This window comes from Pinus tabuliformis, chromosome 9, assembly GCF_031772625.1.
Source record: "Pinus tabuliformis cultivar Carrire ecotype Pingquan chromosome 9, CPIR1, whole genome shotgun sequence".
Classification (NCBI taxonomy): domain Eukaryota; kingdom Viridiplantae; phylum Streptophyta; class Pinopsida; order Pinales; family Pinaceae; genus Pinus; species Pinus tabuliformis.
This window is the reverse complement of record NC_142307.1, coordinates 1915396462-1915416698: the sequence shown is the minus strand read 5'-3', so window position 1 is coordinate 1915416698 and position 20237 is coordinate 1915396462.

Below are 20237 nucleotides of genomic sequence, written 5' to 3'. Positions count from 1 at the left end.
TACACTCTTAGGGAATTTCTCGTTATCCTCAAATGCATTTAGTCATAATTAGTAATATCAAATTTACTAGTTCAGACAAATGGATTTCCCTTCCCCAAGGTTTACTCAAACTCTCATTTGATGGAGCATTAATAGGAAAGCCATGAGTAGCTAGTTATGGAGGAGCGTTTAGAAATGATAGAGGGAATATTCTTAATATTTGTGTATATTTGATAGGAATAGGTAGCAATAAATAAAAAAACTATATTTTCCCTTGAGTATGGACTATAGGTTGCAATAAAAATAGGTACAAAAGTTTTGTAACAGAAGTGGACTCATAACTAATCATATGAATTGTAAAACAATGAAAAATGGATGGCTTCCTTAAAAATTTTCAAAATTTTAGAGACCTGATTGAGTATTGGAAAGTATCTAACCACTCCTTTTAGATCCACCAACCACAAATTACTACAATTTAAAATAACATGAAACAAGTTAACAGATAAGTCAACAAATAAAGGTAGTAATATTGACAATCCCTCTCTTGACACCCGATGGATGTCATAGACTTGAGTTCAAGCCTCTAATTTTATTCTTATTTTTATTTTAAATAAAAATCCTTTCTTATATAATATACCCAATTTAGTTTACTAATGTTATGAATCTAAAATTCTTGAAAATATTTTTCCCCCATTTTGCACAGGCCCTGAATGAAAAGGTTACAATGATAACTTCCCTCTAGACTCTTACTCTTGAATCTTGAATCTTGATGTTGGTATAAAAAAGTTAAGGTTGAAGGAATTATTCATAAATTCATCCCCTCCTACACTTGCCACCCGATCCACTTAGTGTTAACTCATACATCCCATAAAGAATATAAGTATTTCCCTTCACAACGAGTTTATTATACATTATAAATTGAGACATCTAACACAAGTTACTGCATTATGTTTATTAATAGCTATGCCAATGATGAGTTAACGCCCACAGTATGTATTTTATTTTGAATGAATTATGTAACTTTTTAACTCCAAACATTATCTAAAGCTTTAGAAGAAATATGGACCTAGTTAACGCCCATAGTATGTATTTTATTTCGAATGAATTATCTAACTTTTTAACTCCAAAAGTTATCGAAAGCTCTAGATGAAATCTGGGCCTAGCTAGGTGATTTGATAGTGTTTTGGTATTCATTTGAACCATCAGAGATATTTTGAAAACCCTATTTAATGTTCCTTGGAGAGAGTGAACAAACCAAAATTTTCCACCTCATGATGGTCACGTGATTGTTGTGGGTACAAAGAGAAGATTGACGGTCAAGATGATTCTCATGGATCCAATGGTGTAGATTTACTAACACAACCCTAACCCTTCGGTTTCTCCCCTCTGTCACATTTGGCTTGCAATTCCTACTAAATGGTGTCCCACTGTGAACCTATCACTACCACCACCTCCTCTCTTACTTGCAGCCAGAAAGTAGACTGGCATCAACGTAGGCATAATGGTAAGAGTTTTCTTTTTGTGGTTAAATATAAAACACCTTAGTGTTTCTTCCTCCTGTGCTCATTTATTTGGATCATTTCTTTTCTTTTGTTACAGGGGTAAGCAAATAATCAACGATTGAGTCAACAATGCGGAAATGAGGGTTTTGTAGATGTTTTCCCTAAGTAAATTCTCTCACTTCCCACATATTACTGTTCAAAATGGTTCATGATTATGCTATATCTCATGGATTTTCTTCCTGTTCATTTTCTTTCATGCGGCTAGTCAATTCTCACTGCTTCCTCGTTTGTTTCTCCAGGTTACCCCAACTCCATGTAGAGTGTCTCCATCACGTTGTTGGAACATTTTGTTTTCCTCTGATAGCCACCATGGTAAGGGGCTTACGGGTTAAAGGAAGAACCTTCACTTACTAAAATTTATATTTCACTTCATGATGGTTCTAGAGTTTGTTTGTCGTTGAGCGTTTGGTCAATCTCTAGATCATCTTACGATTTGCTTGTCTCTATTTTGGTATTTTTGTGGCTACATATAGCACTATTTCCTCATACCGTATTGGTAGGAGTAGAATAAATACCAAACTCACTCCATGCTTAGGCAAAGTTCATAGTCCCACGTTTATCTTTTCCACACAGCATCAGATCTTCTACAATTTTCTTACAACATGCAACGAATCAGAACATATTTATTCTCTTTGTTTTCTTTCTATTTCTTATTGTTTCATGTACGATGATCTTTCATATGTTTAATTACTAGCCAACGCAACCATCTCTCGGCTTTTGACCCCCACGCCTTTTCTTTCTTAGGCTGATGCTCTATGCATATTCGTGAAGAAATTTTTCCTTATGATCCAGGGGTGATGTTGTTAGTTACAACAGGGATGAAACCCTTGTCCCTAGTTATCCAGCGGATATAATATTTTTTCCTTTTTATTCCTTTTTTCCTTGTCTATTATTGTAGTCAATGATAGGGAAGAATTTCCACTAGGCATGTAGCCTATGGCTCGTCCTATATATTGTTTTTGAAAAATCTAGGAGAATTTATAGCCTATAGAGAGGAAATTTGAAATTATAATTACAGTAACCCCTCAAAGAATTATTTTGTAATTCCTCCCATATTTTGTGGCTCACCTTCTGGGTTGTAAGCTATGACTTTCATAAATGAATGTACATAGTTTTCGTGAGGAATATTTTAATTCGAATGAATCTTTTATCAGTTGTGCTCTTAATTTTGTTTTCTTCTATCATGGGAATTGGAGTATGGCTTTCACTATGTTTCTATATATGTTAGCTATGGCTCTCTTCATGAGTTGGGTGTTATTTAATTACAATTTATTTATTTCATTATAAATTTGCCGCATATGGTGGTTTCAAATTTCCTAATTCTTGTTTCTATTTGTGTTACAAAAAAATTGATGATTCCTCAACAAGTGTTTTTTATATGGTGCTTATTGTCTTGTGCCTCAATGGTACAGTAGATGTTATCTTTTATTACTTTCCCTGAGATTTAGGTAAAATTTATATGTTAAGCAAAAATACGTGAATTGGTTTTCTCCCCTATTCCCAAGGGTTATTACGCCTGGTTTGTTCTGGGTTCATTTTGAATCACACCATTTATAAGTAAGGAAAACAATACCCACCATGTTTACTCACTTATTTATTTTTGTTACCTTTTCATGTTCAACCATTGTACTAACTATTTCTCTCGAAAAAAACCCTACCTTTTGTCTTACTATTCAACTAATAAGATTATCTGTAGATACATACATACATACATACATACATACATACATACATACATATATATATATATATATATATATATATATATATATATACCCTGAATTTCTTGTTTTCTTCATTACGTATTACTAGTATTACAGTTTGCTAGTTGGATAATGAGCTTGTTCAGTATGTTTTCCCTAGATCTATTATAGTTCAAGAAGGGTAAAGTTGAGTCTTTCCCTCTCTTTATCTATGCGAGCATTTTAATCATATTGTTGAATTCTAACTAGTTATTTCTCTTTCATAAAAAAGTATACATGTGTGTATATATATATATATATATATATATATATATATATATATATATATATATATATATATATTAAAATCTTACGAGCACTTACATAAAAATGGGCTCTAATTCACTTTGCCTTCTATATGGCACATTCACATGATACAGTTTCCGGATATTTTAAGCTGAGGGGATTAATAAAACCAAGGGATTAAATGATAAAGAAAGTCAATTATTAATATTATAAACTTGAGGAACAAAAAAACCCAAGGAAAAAAATATTAGAAACCCAAGGGATCAAAAATTGCAAGTGATTAATATTAAAAACATAAGGGGTTAATAAAGCTTAGGAATTAATATTTTAAACCAAAAGGATTGATAAACCCACATGACTATGAATATTATAAATCCAAGTGATGAATGAACCCTAGGGAGCGTTAATATTATAAACCTAACAGGTTAATAAACTAGAGGGATAAACATTGTAAACCTAAGGGATTAATATTAAACCTTAGGAGTATTATTTAAAACTTAATATTGGGGATTAATAAATCCAATGGATTAAATGATAAACCCAAGGAATTATTAAGATTATAAACCTAAAGAAAAAATAAAACTAAGCATTTAATATTATAAACCCAAGGAAATAGTAAACCCAACAAAATAATATTATAAACACAAAGGATTAATAAATCCAAGTGATTAATAAACCCGAGGAATCAATAAACCCAACAAACCAATATAAAAACCAAAGAGAGTAATAAAACCTAAGAATTATTATTTTAAATTCAAGGGCTTAATAAATAAAAGGGATTATTAATATTTTAAACCAAAGGAACTAATAAACCTAACTGTTTAATATTATAAACCCAATAGAAAAAAAATTATAAACCTAAGGGATAAGAAAATGCAAGTGATCAATATTAAAGAAAAAAAGGATTGATATTTTGAACTAAATGGATTAATATTACAAATCCAAGTTGTTTAAACCCCGCGATTAATATTACAAATCGAAAAATAAATATCAATAACTGTCCTTAACAATCGTTGATTTTCATATTGAGGAAAAATAAACATGGTTTATTTTCATGGTGAGACAATCCTTGTCACAATGTGACATTCAACCATGGTTGATCATGGTTGTCTATGATTGACAATGGTTGAAAATGATTAATATTATAAACCTAAGAGAATAATAAACCCAAGGGATTGATATTATAAAGCCAAAGGAATAATAAACCCAAGGGATTAATACTAAAACCCCAAGGGATTTTGAACCCAAGGGAATAATATTAAAAGTAAGGGAGTTATATTTTAAACCCAAGGGAATAATATTAAAAGTAAGGGAGTTATATTTTAAACCCAAGGTATAAAAACCCTTAGATAAATATTAAAAATACTAAAATAGACAGTATTGAGAACAGTTGATTTTCATATTGAGACAGTCCTTATCACAATGCGATGTCGGACCATTTTTTATCATGGTCGAACATGGATGTTTATTGTTGACCATTGTTGAATAATGTTAAACCCTACGAATATGAACCCTTAGATCAATAAACCGAAAGGATTGATATTATAAACCCAAGGGATTAAGAAACCTAAAGGATAAAAATTATAAACCCAAAGCATATAAACCCTAACATGACTATTATAAACCCTAAAATAAACATGGTTGACCATGGTTGATTTCCATATTAGATTAATCTATTGTGATATTGACATAATCATAAATATTTGGACAAATATTTAACCCTTAATATTGGGGTTTTATAAAACCAAGGGATTATTAATATTACAAATAAGGAGATCAATAAAGCCAAGGCATTAATGTTATAAAAACAAATGATTAATAAATGCAAGGGGTCAATTTACCCTAGGAATCAATAAATCCAGTGATCTAATATTAAAAACCCAAACGATTAATGAACCTTAGGAATTAATATTTTAAGCTTATACGATTAATAAAACCAAGGGATTAAATGATAAAACAAAAGAATTATTAATATTAAAAACTTGAATAATGAAAAAACCCAAGCATTTGATATTATAAACCCAAGGGATAAAAAATTGCAAGGGATCAATATTAAGAACAGAAGGGATTAATATAGCTTAGGAATTAATATTTTATATCCAAAGGATTTATCAAATCACGTGACTATGAATATTATAAACGCAAGGGATCAATAAACCCTAGGTATTGTTAATATTATAAAACTAACAGGTTAAAAATTGAAGGGATAAACGTGTAAACGTAAGGGATTAATACTAAACTTTAGGAGTATTATTTAAACCTTTATATTAGGGATTAATAAACCCAAGTAATTAAATTTTAAACCCAATGAATTATTAATATTATAAACTTAAAGTAGAAATAAACCTGATCATTTAATATTATAAACCCAAGGAAATAGTAAACCGAAGGGAAATACTAAACCCTACAAAATAATATCAGAAACACAAAGGGTTAATAAATCCAAGCAAAATTCAATTTAACGATTTTAACATATGCAAATTATGGAAGGAGACCAAATTATTTGTTGGAATTGAATTTTGTTGCTAAGCAACATTGAATTTTGTTGCTAAGCAACATTGAATTTTTTTGCTGAGAAACGAGAAAAAAAATCGATGTTTCTCAGCAATACATCATGCAATTGGGGAATTTAATGATTTTAACATATGCCTATTATGGAAGGAGACCAAATTATTTGTTGGAAACACGTGAACTGCTCCATTAAATAAATCTCTTTCTCTAGGATTGAACCTCATATCAGCACGTGACATAAGAAACTCCCAATATTCAAGAACATGTTATACGTTTCTTATGTGACTGAGGACTCTACGAAAACAAGATTGTTTCTCATTATTGCCTTGTTAGCGAAATATTGTGTCAAGAGTGACGACAATGTTGAATTTGTTCCATAAGACTTTCCCTGTTGTATTACCAGATGGTGAGGGTCACCTATAAGGATGATGGCTCTACCACCAAAAGGAAAATTCTTTTTATCTCGAAATGCTTCTCGTAATCGAGCATCTATTTGCATAAAAAACCTTGATCTAGAAAGTGCATTTCATCAGTCAATATATATCTAACATGTCTCATTTATTCTTGGAATACTGCAAGTGACTACTCCTGTAGGGGCTGAATACCTTTAATTGGAATTTTTAGAGCTGAGTGTATTGTTCAATGTATATTAAAAGCAACTATTCTTGTTGGGGAAAGAAGAAGAAAAGGGCTTCCTCCATTACTTGACAAATTAGAAAGAGCTTCAAAACTAAAATGGATAAGGAAATACTTCCCAGCTCCCGCAGTGCCCTGAACAATCATAAGAAGAGCTTCATGAATCTCATATTCAACAAAGTTCCTTAAAGCAATTCCAAAAGCCAGTCGTTATTTTTTCGACAATGCATATGGAGATGCAAATGTTCTGTTTGAAAGGTCAATAATACCACCCCTTGATTTTGCATTCCTTATAAGATTAATAGCTTCTTCTACAACATCATCATAAATAGTTGTACTTTCGCAGTCAAAGGATATATCAAAGTCCCTTCGAACAAGGGTGTGAAGATGAGAAACATTCACATCATTTGGTGGAACCACGCAAGAGAAAATCTCCCATTCTTGAAAATCATCTTAAAGATTCATTTCCTGGTTAGAAAAATCACCATCTTCTGCATCTTCAATATTGTCAACAATTGATGGATTTCCATCAACATGCCATGCTCGATATTGGGAATTCCTCCAATTTTCAATAATAATTTCAGCTGAGAGGCCAATTTCTACAGGAATGTCATGAAATGGCATGTATAAGAGCAATTATGTCCAACAAAAGGTTTCAAATTCATTTAAAGCCTCACCATGAATAGAATAAAATTGTGGCCAAACCCGAACAATAGCATGAACATCTATAGTCTTCCATTGATCTTGTTTACGCTTGCTATCAAATGTACAAGATCTTTTTGTTTCTATCAAATATAGATGTTCAAGGACAAAAGGTCTCTTATGATAATGTTGAACAAAAGTATTCTCAAATGAACATTGCAATCCATCCCTTGAGGTTTTCCTTAAAACCTTTCTTCCAACATTTAAGGAAACAAATTTCTGACTACAAACAACAAGAGGTAGCTTAAGCAACATATGGCACATTTCTTGTGCTCCAATGTCATGTTCAACAATCCTTTATGTAAGAAACCTTCTATATTCACATAAAGCATGATCCTCATAGACAATAGAATTTAAAATTCTAGTTAACATATGATGATAACTTTCAAACCTTTTTTTCTTCTTTTGATACATACTTAGCAATATATTTCAAGAAAACACAGCGAGACAGCACTGGCTGGAAATCAACATTTGCATGCCACATTGTTAGAAGGTCAATGTTATGTACATTAAGCCTTTCATCATTTCTTGCTCACTCATATTTTTTTCTTCCTTGATCATCTATGAACAATCTTGATTCATCACAAAGATCCCATGGAGCATTTTATCGATATGTCAGAATAGTGCCTTTTTTGCACAAACAAGAATCTACACTACACTTTGTGTGCATTTGGACACGGTTTAAGAATTCTTCATAATCATTATGAGGATTACAAGAGAAAATCTGACCAGTCTTTAATAGGAAAGGATCATCATTGAGGCTTCGTGGAACCATTATGTTGCGACGATGTATGTCACGTGGATTCCATGCAGTTAGATATCTGTCAAAGAATATATTTGCGAGTTGTACATCAAAACCATTTGACCAATCAAGTCTTTCCATGTTAGGAGCGCCTTCCAACCACAGGAAACCATGGATATGTGTTGAACCTCTATGTTGCCACTCATATTTGAAGAAAATGAACACATAGTTACTATAAACAATATAAATATAATCATAATAAAATTTGACAAAGTGTAGAAATAAATTCAACACACAAACCTGTACCAGAATTCCTTAGCTTTAAGATATTTTTGGATAACTTCCTCTAAAATAATATTGAATCTATGGTGCATAAATGTGGAAACAATATGAGGGTACTGGATAAAATTATCAATTTTCATATGATGCTCATTTAAAGAATGAGAATGTGAATGTATGCACATGAGGTTACGCAACTCTGGCTACTTTGTGTCAGCTGCACTCAAAGTAAAAAATAAAGATGGACATCCCAAATGAGTAATCATGTCAGTCAATTCGTCTCGACACTTAGTCCAGTATTCCCTTGTACCTCTCAGAGAAGAACCAAACTATGTAAGATGCTCAACCAACTTATTATCTAGTAAATCAAACAGTTGGTGACACAACTCTTTAATTGTTGTAGGTGAGTTATCATGTAAATGTTTCTTTATAAAAACTGCAGTGGTTGCTTGGATATGATGTCGTATTATCATGTTCAATAGGTAATATTGAAATCGAGGATGGCTTCCAAATCTCTTATCATGGTACCTAAGAAGATGTAATGCATACTCATGAAGTCAAACACTACAAATACCTGGTTGCAACCAATCAACATCACCAATGGGGAACAAGGTTGCGAATTCCATATATAATAGCACCTCTGTATTATCTTCATTCACTAGAGAGCTTCCAATACTGGGCCAATCCATGTATTGAACATGTGAAGATTCAACATTATCAATAAATGCTCTAATCTCTTCCACTTCTCTTCGTTCATTTGGTAGGTAAGCAACAAAAGAAGAAGGATGAGAGGGCAAATGCTCAACAGGAAACGCTTCATTATTAGTTGCATTGCTCTTAGATTCTTCAATATCACAATCAACAAATTTAAGCTTGGGGGAGATATCTGTTGAACTTTCGGGTAGAGCATTCATTGAATCATAGTCAATTACAACATCTCGATAATATTGATCATGTTGGATTTTGAAAAGAAATGCAGCCATCACTTGAGATATTTTTACATAACATTCATAATATTTATACTGAGTGACATGTATTCTCACAATTAGAAAGTCAATATCTTCAACATGTCGGGGAAGAATTTGTAAAATTGTAGAAATATCTTGAGGAAAGCTAATTGTATGACCACTATACTTATATTTCGCACCTTGAGCATGTGTCACTTGCAAAATAGGATTCACACGTGCTATTAGCATTTATTCAACTCAAGTTAGAACTCTTAAAATATGAGGTTGCTCACCAGGATCCACGTTATTATATCGACAAAAATTATGGGATCTTCTTTCACTCTTACATCCTCTGCAAATAGGTCCTTCAGAATATCTCAAAACCTAGATTCCGGGATATGATTCTTGGCAAATGTGGCACATTTGGACAATTGTCAAGCTATCTATCTTTTCTCGAAATATTTTATGCACTGCAATCATGTTTTCATCAAAATGAATATGATATCTATCGGTCAGACCATGTTGAGAACCATTTGGAAGAGTAAAATTTCTTCTAAAATGTACTTCATCTTCAGGAACATGAGATTCCCTTCCCAAATTTGAAGCATGTGGAATGGATCTATGATAGGGTCTTTCCAAATTTATGGTCTTCATTTCGTGAACCTGAGAGGATGTAAAGGTATCTTTGTCATAAAAGATTTTAAAATTTAATTTCCAACTAACTATAAATGAAAACAATGAAAAAATAATCAAATTCATTCAAAATTTACATTTGTTTCTTGATGTGGATGAGGGTTATGAGATGGTTGCTCTTTGCTTATAACATCAGTGGATGGAACATTTTGGGAGTTAGTTTCTATGCCTCTATTCAAATGAGTTGTTTCTTGTTTCAAAAAAATAAAATACGTTATAAAACTAAATGTCCAACAAATAAAGATTCAAAAATGGAAAACAAATCAAATACATTGAACATCTACATTAGTTTTACAATTTGATGTTTTGGATTCCAATTCTCCAACCTAATGAGATGAAATCATGTTTTCTCCATAAAAGGTTATAAAATACAATGTCCAACCAACTCTAAATGAAAAAGTAACAAAAATATCAAATGCACTAAACATTTGCATTTGTTTGGCGATGTGTATGAACAATATGAGATGATTCCTATTCACTTCTAACATCAGTAGATGGAACATCTACGAAGTTAATTTGTATTCCTGTATTGAAATTAGTAGTGTCCTGTTCAAAGAAAATAAAATATGCCATAAAATTAAATGTCCAACAAACTAGAAATTTAAAAAACGAAAAGAAAATAAAAAACATTGAAAATTTACATTAGTTTGGCAATTTGATCATCGAGGAGAATGCACAGGAAGGTTATGACATGCTTCATCTTCACTTCTCATATTAGTAGATGGAACACTTTGGGAATTAATTTATAGACCTCTATTAAAACGAGTTGTATCCTATTCCAAGAGAAGAAAATAACTTATAAGTTTAGTAAACAAAACTTTGTAAATAGAGGACTGTAATAAAACAACCACTATTGCAGTGAAAATAAAAATATCATTGTGTTACCTCCATTGTTCCACATGAAATACTATCAAGGATGACTGATTCTCTGGGTGGGACCACATTATTTTGATAAGTGGGATTGGAAGATCTGATGTTTCGAGCAACTAGCTCCAAATTCTAAAAAAATGGCCAATTAAACTATCATTGAAATCATCACAGAAAATTTCATCATTACCTTCACCATGGATATTTTGCAACCTTTGGCCTTCGTCAAAACATGCAATTGGACACACGGAAGGGTTAGGGTGGACTTTTTCATCCATGTTATCGATATGATGTTCTTCCCGATTGCAAGATGTTTCCCCAATGTTATCAGCATTTTTAGGAGAGCATCTAACAACAAACTTATGTTGACAAGAAGCATATTCTAATAAAGAACTATCAACAAGAAATGTTCTTTACATTATATCATCCACAGTACAATACTTACTACGACTTATAAAATCATTTTCAAGAGTGGCTTCACTCATTCTTCTATGATATGTAGCTCTCCTGTGCTAATTTATGGCATCCTTATTTTTTTGATATCGTAAACGACGACTTTCATCAGACATGTCATGTGATGCTCATGACCAATTTCATTTTCTTGTACGCTTTCTTGTGCCTTCACATGACATGTCTACAATGAATAATAAAATATTCAATATGGAATCATAAACATGGAACATAGAAAATATCTAATTTAAACAAACACAAAAGAATGAAAAAGGAATGAGTTTTTTTTTGGAAATCGTAAAAAAAACATAAAAATTGTATATGTTATCTTTTTCCAACCATATAAACTTATCAAAAGGTATAAGTATTTTTCCAAATGGCTAAAAACAAAAATGAATTTTTCAAAATGGCTAAAAACATAAATGAATTCTCCCAAATGGCTTAGACAAAAAAGTCTTAATTTTCATCTATCATATTAAAATCAAACCAAAACCCATACTATTGGGACACAATACTCTAAGAATTATGTGACTTGGAAGTGTATATAAAAATTTGGAACTATATACTATGAAAATCTAAATGCAAATACTAAAATGTACATAAAGATATAACATTGTTTGAGAATCAATGAAAAAACCAATACAAATAATATGTATAACATAACTCAAAGAAATTATAGTTATACAAACAAAGAAAAATGCATAACATCGAGACACATTTACATGTAATTAAGAAAACTTTAGGGGAAACAATATTAAATGTTTACATCATAAAGATCGATACAAGCATAATTTTAAAGTATTACCATAAAGACCCAAAGTATGTATAGAGCCAAAAATGGAAATATTTTCCACAACCGTAGAGAGTATATAAAATGAAAATATTTATAGGAACTCCTAAGAATACTTACACATACAAAAAAATTCACATATACACATTGTATAAAATCAAATGAGTGATCATAACATTATTACAACACTGAACAAAATCCACAAAATTTTAAACTTGATCTCTATAATCCAAGATTATTAATGTTCGTAAACCTATACTGTCTATGTTTATTATTGATGTTATAATGTTTCTACAAATATATTTATAATATCAATATCAATTTTTCAGTTTCAATATAAATATTAACATTAAACCAATTTTTTTAATGTTAAAAAACCCAAACATCAAAACCTAACGTTATAAATTAACACAAGGCTACATGAACCAAATGATATAAAATTATCAAATATTTTAATCCTAACATCAATGAACCCAAATAAAGCTAATGTTATTAAGTGCAATGTTTAATAAAAATATTTACATAAAAAAAATTCACACCAATGAATAGATAAAAAATATATTTTTACATAGATGTCTATGTTTAACATTAAATCAGTATTTAATAATAATAATAATAAAAATAATAATAATGTGTAAATAATAATAATAATAATAATTAACATTAAAAGAGATATTGATGTTTAATACTAATAATAAATAGATATTGATATATTGTTGTTTAATATATTCTATAGATTTTATATTGAATACAATAAATTGAATTAATAAGAAATTAACATAATTTATTATTAATAAAGATTTTACATGGATTTTCAATTTATTTATTTAAATCTAAATGAACAATATTTTAATATATATCTATTTATTCCATTTTTAGTATCAAGTTGTTATGCAACATTTAGGATATATTAATAATAAAAAAAATGTTTAATATCGAATTTATCTATAGAGAATATTTTTATTCCATTAATAGCATAGGTTTGTTATGTTTTTTTTCTTAATATGGAGTTGATATGTAACCTTTTAAATATTAATAACAATTTTTTTATAAAAATGAAATAGTGTATAATGGGATATTTTTATTATATGAGATATATATAAGATAGTTCTTATTATATAAATATTTTTAGGAACATTTGTAGTTGAGAGGTGCACTACAAGACCATAGATTTAAATATAATAAAATAATGTTGCTATTAAAAGAGAAAAGGCAAATATTGTTATGCATAAATAAAATATCCATTCTAGGTTTAGTGAACATGTAATATTTAAAATAAAAATATGTTATGAAAGATAACAATATGGTATCAATCAAATAAACTATTCCAATATCCATTTTAAATAAGAAACACTATATATCATAATGTCATATTCAAAAATAATAAAACAATACTTTCAATAACGAATGAACAAAAAATTGTAATAACAAAAAAATCAATGTAGATCATAAATAAAATAATTAGATGTCTAGGTTAATTTACACCCACTTTATATAGAGATAGGGTAATTGAAAGTAAAGGGAAAAAATAGTTTTTTCACTACTTTTTATGTAATTGAAAAATGTCATATAAAAATAATATAATTGATATTGCATGATAGACATTAAAAATGCCCAATATTTTATAAACCCAAGGGAATAATATTAAACCCAAGGAATTGATATTATTATTATTAATGTTATAAACATTCATTTTTAAAGCATGATTAATATTGTATTAGTGATGCTGTTAATAGTTTTTTAATTAAAAATATTATTAATAATATTGTTTTCAATATGAATTTATATATTATTGCTTTTTTAATATTGATAAGACTACATCTTCATCATGTCGAGCTTCTCACCCCGTCGCTGGGATAAAACAAGATTTGAACCCATTATTATTATTAATGATAATATATATATATATATATATATATATATATATATATATGTATGAGATATTATTCATTTATAATAATTTAACTATTATATGTTAGACTAAACAATGCGCAACGGAAATAAAATAAACAAACATACACAACACATTAAAAAATCACAAAACCATAACACACAGATTTAACGTGGTTCAACCAACCAATCTGGGCTACGGCCACCAGAACAGAGGCATCGGAAATCTTATTATTCAATAGGAGATTACAACAACTCTAATTCTTCACACATACTCTCAGCTCACCCTATTTTCTCTACACTCTCTACACACACTCTCACAATCCTCTACGGGATTACATTTCTATATAGCTGGAGCATAAAACTGAATCATAAATTCCCTCACAACAAATATAGGATGCATTAACTCCTCAAAAAATACTGGAGCTAATATAGCAACTAATCCTATTGTTGTCACATACATGAGATTTTTACCAAATTTAATAAAACAGAAAATCTCAACAATCTCCACCTTGACAACAATTATCCTGATGCCTTGTTCATTTATTATTTTTATCTTTTCTGCAAGCCAAGAGAAGCTAGACACCAACGTAGCTTCTCTAAAAGAACTAGTTTCGTGAACATGTTTGCACAGTTTTCCTTTGTATGCACCTTTTCAAGAGAAACACCCCTTTCAGTGATAACCTGTCTTACAAAATGGTACTTGATAGGTATATGCTTTGATTTACTATGATAGGATGGATTCTTATCCAAATGAATTTCACTTTGACTATCACAAAATAACTTGATGTTGTCCTGTAACCTACCAAACTCACCAATCAAACCTTTCAACCAAACCGCTCCTTTGCAAGTATGCGAAGCAGCTATGTATTCTGCTTCCATAGTGGATAGAGCTACAATATTCTGTAGCTTTGACATCCAGCTAATAGCTCCACCTACAAGAGTAAAGACATACCCTGAGGTTTACCTTCTCTTATCCAAATCGCCTGCAAAATTAGAATCAACATATCCGCAAACAAATTCACTACTTCTGTTATAAGTGATACAATAATCACTTGTGCCTCTTAAATACTGAAGCACCCATTTCATTGCTGACCAGTGTTCTTTTCCTGGATTTGCCATATACGTGCTGAAAACACCAACTGCATGTGAAATATCTGGTCGAGTACAAACCATCGCACACATTAAACAACCTACTCCATTGGCATATGGAATTCGAGACATATATTCCTTTTCTTCATTTGTACTAAGACATAAACTGGAAGAAAGCTTAAAATGGGAAGCTAAAGGGATTGAAAATAGGCTTCACATTGTTCATACCAAACCTCAAGAGTATTTTCTCAATATACTTCTGTTGTGATAACCACACCTTACCATTGCTCCTGTCTCTGAAAATCTCCATGCCCAAAATTTGTCTTGCTGCTCCTAGACCTTTCATATCAAATGTCCTAGCCATTTGAGCCTTTAACCTATTGATCTTTGTTATGCTTTTGCTTGCTAAAATCATATCGTCGACATATAACACTAAGATAATGAACATTCCATTACTTAATTTCTTAAAGTAAACACAATGGTCATATTCACTTCTTATATAATTTTGACTCAACATGAAAGAATCAAATTTCTTGTACCATTGTCGAGGCGATTGCTTCAGACCATACAATGATTTCTTAAGCCTGAAGACAAATTTCTTGTTGCGATCTTGAACAAATCCTTCCGGTTGTTCCATGTAAATATCCTCATCTAAATCTCCATGTAAAAATGTAGTTTTAACATCTAGTTGCTGTAATTCTAAATCAAGTAAGGCAACTAATGCTAACAAAATTCGAATTGAAACAATTTTGACAACTGGTGAAAATATCTCATGAAAATTAATGCATGCTTTCTGAGAAAAACCTTTCCCGACCAACCTTGCTTTGTACCTATCCTTTGAACCATCAACACCCCTTTTCAATTTGTACACCCATTTACCTCCCACAGTTTTTCTGTCTTTAGGAAGTTCTACAAGATCCCATGTGTCGTTCTTGTGTAATGCCATCATCTCGTCCTTCATAGCTTCTTTCCACTTTTCACTTTTAGAACCTTCTACAGCTTCTTGATAGCACAAAGGTTCATCATCGTTAGCGGTTAAATCAACTGAAGTAACATAATCATCATACCTTCTAGGAGGACGTTTAATTCTTGTGGACCTCCTTAAAGATGTTTCTGGTACTTCCACAATTTGTTGATTATTATCTGTAGGAACTTCTTCATGATCAGCATCTGAGTCATGTTCATGATCTACATCTCAAATTTGTTCATGACCTGCATCTGAAACTTTTTCATGACTCACATTTGAACCATGTTCATCTTGATCATCATCAATATTTGGACTGGTTTCAAATTGAATGTGTTGAAGCTTAGATACATTATCCTGTTTCACTTTATCATCTACATCTGAACTTTCAAGTGAGGATTCATTAAATTTAACATCTTTGTTAATGATGATCTTGTGAGTAGTAGGATCCCACAATCTGTATCCCTTAGTCCCATCACCATATCCAACAAAGATATCTCTAGGATCCGATTTAGAACGCTGATGTTTTGGAACTAGAGCATATGCATCATAACCAAAAACTTTTAGTTTAGAATAATCACAAGGATGACCTTTCCATACCTCTTGAAGAAATTTGCATCCTATTGCAGTTGATGGTGATCGATTTATCAAATAGCAAGCTTTAGCAACCGCTTATGTCCACAATTCCTTCATAAAATTCGCATTACTCAGCATACTTCTTGCTCTCTCTAAAAGAGTCTTGTTCATACGTTCAGCAACTCCATTTTGCTGAGGAGTATATACAGTGGTTTTATGTCTTTCGATCCCAGCTTCCTTGCAATAATTATCAAATTCCTTTGAAGTAAACTCACCACCATTATCAGTTCTTAAACATTTAATAGTTACTCCAGTGATGTTTTCAACTAATGCTCTAAACTGTTTGAAAACAGTAAACACATCAGACTTCTTCTTTAACATGTAGACCCACACTTTCCTAGAGAAATCATTAATAAAAGATACAACACATGACGAACCTCCATATGAGGTTATAGGAGATGGACTCCAAACATCAGAATGGATATAGTCAAGGATTCCCTTACTAGTATGTTTTCCAGTTTGAAACTTCTGCTTTCTCTGTTTCCCAAACAGACAATGTTTGCAGAAATCTAACTTAACAGATTTTAGACTACGAAGTAAATCGTGATCAGATAAAATATTTAATCCTCTTTCGCTCATATGGCCCAACCTTTGATGCCATAAACAAATAGAATTATTGTCATTTTCAGACACTATACAAACATGATCTGACTCTGTTCTTCCTTCTAACTGAAAAATATTTCCAACCTTCTTTGCTTTCATTACTAATAAAATTCCTTTATAAATTTTCATTACTCCACCTTGAATATAGGTTTTATATCCATTTGTGTCCAATACTCCTAATGAAATGAGATTTTTCCTTAGTTCAGGTACATGTCTTACATCAATTAAAATTTTATTTGTCGCATCAAACATTTTAAGCTGGATAGTTCCAATTCCCACAATGTTACATGTGACATCATTTCCCACGTAAACTACTCCATCATTGATTGGTTTATAAGTTTTAAACCATTCCCTATGAATACACATGTGATTTGATGCACCAGAATCTAACAGCCAATGTTGATCATGACTAGACAAATCAACTGATAACACTTCATCACTCATACCTGTCTTGGATGCCGAACCTGTATTTGTCGTGTTTGCTTCTTGCTTCGCTGTTGAAGAGTCTTCTTTGGATGCTTGCTGTCTCTTCCAACAGTCCTTCTTCAAATGTCCCAATTTTCCACAAAACCAGCACTTTACCTTACTCTTCTTCCCTTTCGATTTTGAACGCAAGTCGTTGTGCTTACCGGAGCGTCTTTCTCTAGAACGACCTCTAGCCATCATTGCTTCTGATGTAGAGGTTTCGGAATTTGACCTCTTCCTTGTCTCTTCGGACAACAAAGCTCCAACAACATCATCAAATTCAAGGGTTTCTGATATACTTAGACTTATAGAAGTAACAAAATGATCCCATGACTCGGGCAACGAGCATAATAAAGTTATAGCTTTATCTTCTGATTCAAATTTTACTTCTATACTTTCTAATTGCACCATGAGAGTATTAAAGACATTCAAATGATCAGTAATAGCTATACCTTCCTTCATGCGTAGATTGTACAATTTTCGCTTCAGAAGAATCCTATTGGTCAAGGATTTTGTCATGTACAGCTTCTCAAGCTTTGTCCACAAACCAGTAGCAGTTTTCTCTGACACGATGTTAAACAAAACATCATCTGCCAAACACAGTCGAATACCACTCAGAGCTCTTCCATCCAATTCATTCCATTCATCATCTGTCATGGGGTAAGGTTGTTTGGATCTTCCCAACAGTGCCTTTGCCACGCCTTGTTGCACAAGCAGATCATGCATCTTCAATTTCCAGATTTTGAAGTTATTTTTGCCATTGAACTTCTCGATCTCAAAACGAGCACTTTGAGTTTTCGCCATGTTGTATCAAACAAAATCTCCAATTCCAACTTAATAAATAAATTTAATATCTAACAAAAAAAAAATGCCTTTGCCTTCTACTGTGCTGCCTTTACCTAATCATACAATCCTTCTATTGTACAAACTGCAGATTGCAAATAAAAAACAAATAACAAAATTGCAGTTTTAACAAAGCGATTCTCGCTTGGCGCGTTGGTGCTTCTTTGACAGCAGACGATCCATGGATGTAGTGTTCGACAACGAAATGGTTAGACTAAGTACAATAGATGAGAACCATACCTCATTCTTAGTAAATGGACATTGTCTATAACTATAACACTGTCCAGCTTCTAAAGATGCCTTTGTTAAAAATATTTCTGCTTTATCTGATTTAATGGTCATTGGAAAAGAGTATACTCTCACTTTGTCCTAAATATATATATATAACATAACATAGAAAATCCAAAAAAGAAAAATCCAAATATATATATATATATATATATAATACTGTTGCTACTTACTTGTTTGTCTTTTGGAGGAATAACACAGAAATATGGCGAGGAGAAAATGCAACAGTCAGTGTTGTTACTCCACCAGTGTTGTCATGCACTGGTGTGTCACTAAGTGTTGTCACTCCACTAAACGTTGTTATTTTACTAAGTGTTGTTACTCTGTAGTTTCCATTACTCCGCTAAGTTTCGTTCCTCCACTAAGTGTTGTTACTCCATAACTGTTGTTACTCCGTAGCTGTTGTTACTCTGCAACTGCCGTTACACTACCGATGCTATTACTCCGCCGGTGCCGTTACTCTGCAACTGCTGTTACTTCCCTAGTGCCATTACTCTGCAACTGCTATTACTCTGCCGGTGTCGTTACTCCGCAACTACTGTTACTCCACCGGTGTTGTTACTCCGCAATTGTTGTTACTCCACCGTTGTCGTTACTCCACCGGTGTCCTTACTTCATAACTGTCGTTACTCACTGTGCTGCTATTCACTCTTACTATTACTCCCTGTGCTATTACTCATTATTGCTGCTATTCACTGTTGCTATTACTCTCTGTGCTATTACTAGATGTTGCTGCTACTCCGTCAGAACTTTTGCTACTACTCCACCAAAGATAGGTCTGCAGGTACGTCTCCATTGATTTTATGGATTTAATTAAATATTCCAAAAAGGACATTAAAACATGCCGTGGATGGTCGTCATTAAGTTGGGGGGGGAACCATCATAATGAATGACGACGTACCTTGAAAAAGCATTTATGACACATGATACTTACCTAACCGAATCTATGATTTCAGTACTCTGTAATCATACTTTTGATGTGTTGCGATGCGTATTCATACGCACCGATTTGTATCAGTCACCCTCCCAACACGGTGCATTAAATTTCAGAAACATCCCATAGTACCACCTTAACTTGTCATCATTCCCAAACATACCAGTATTGTTCATCCGTTGTTTACAAATCAACCATGATGTTATTTCAATTTCCAACAGTTTGGAGACCTGTCTCTCTCCCTTACCAGCCAACTGCAGTCGTCGCGTTGATTTCGCCTCTGCAATAATGGGTGGCCAATCTATTCGCCATGAACCTAAGAATACAAGGGGAATTCATAAAAATCAGGAGGTGTGGCAGGTTCTCAAGAATGTAG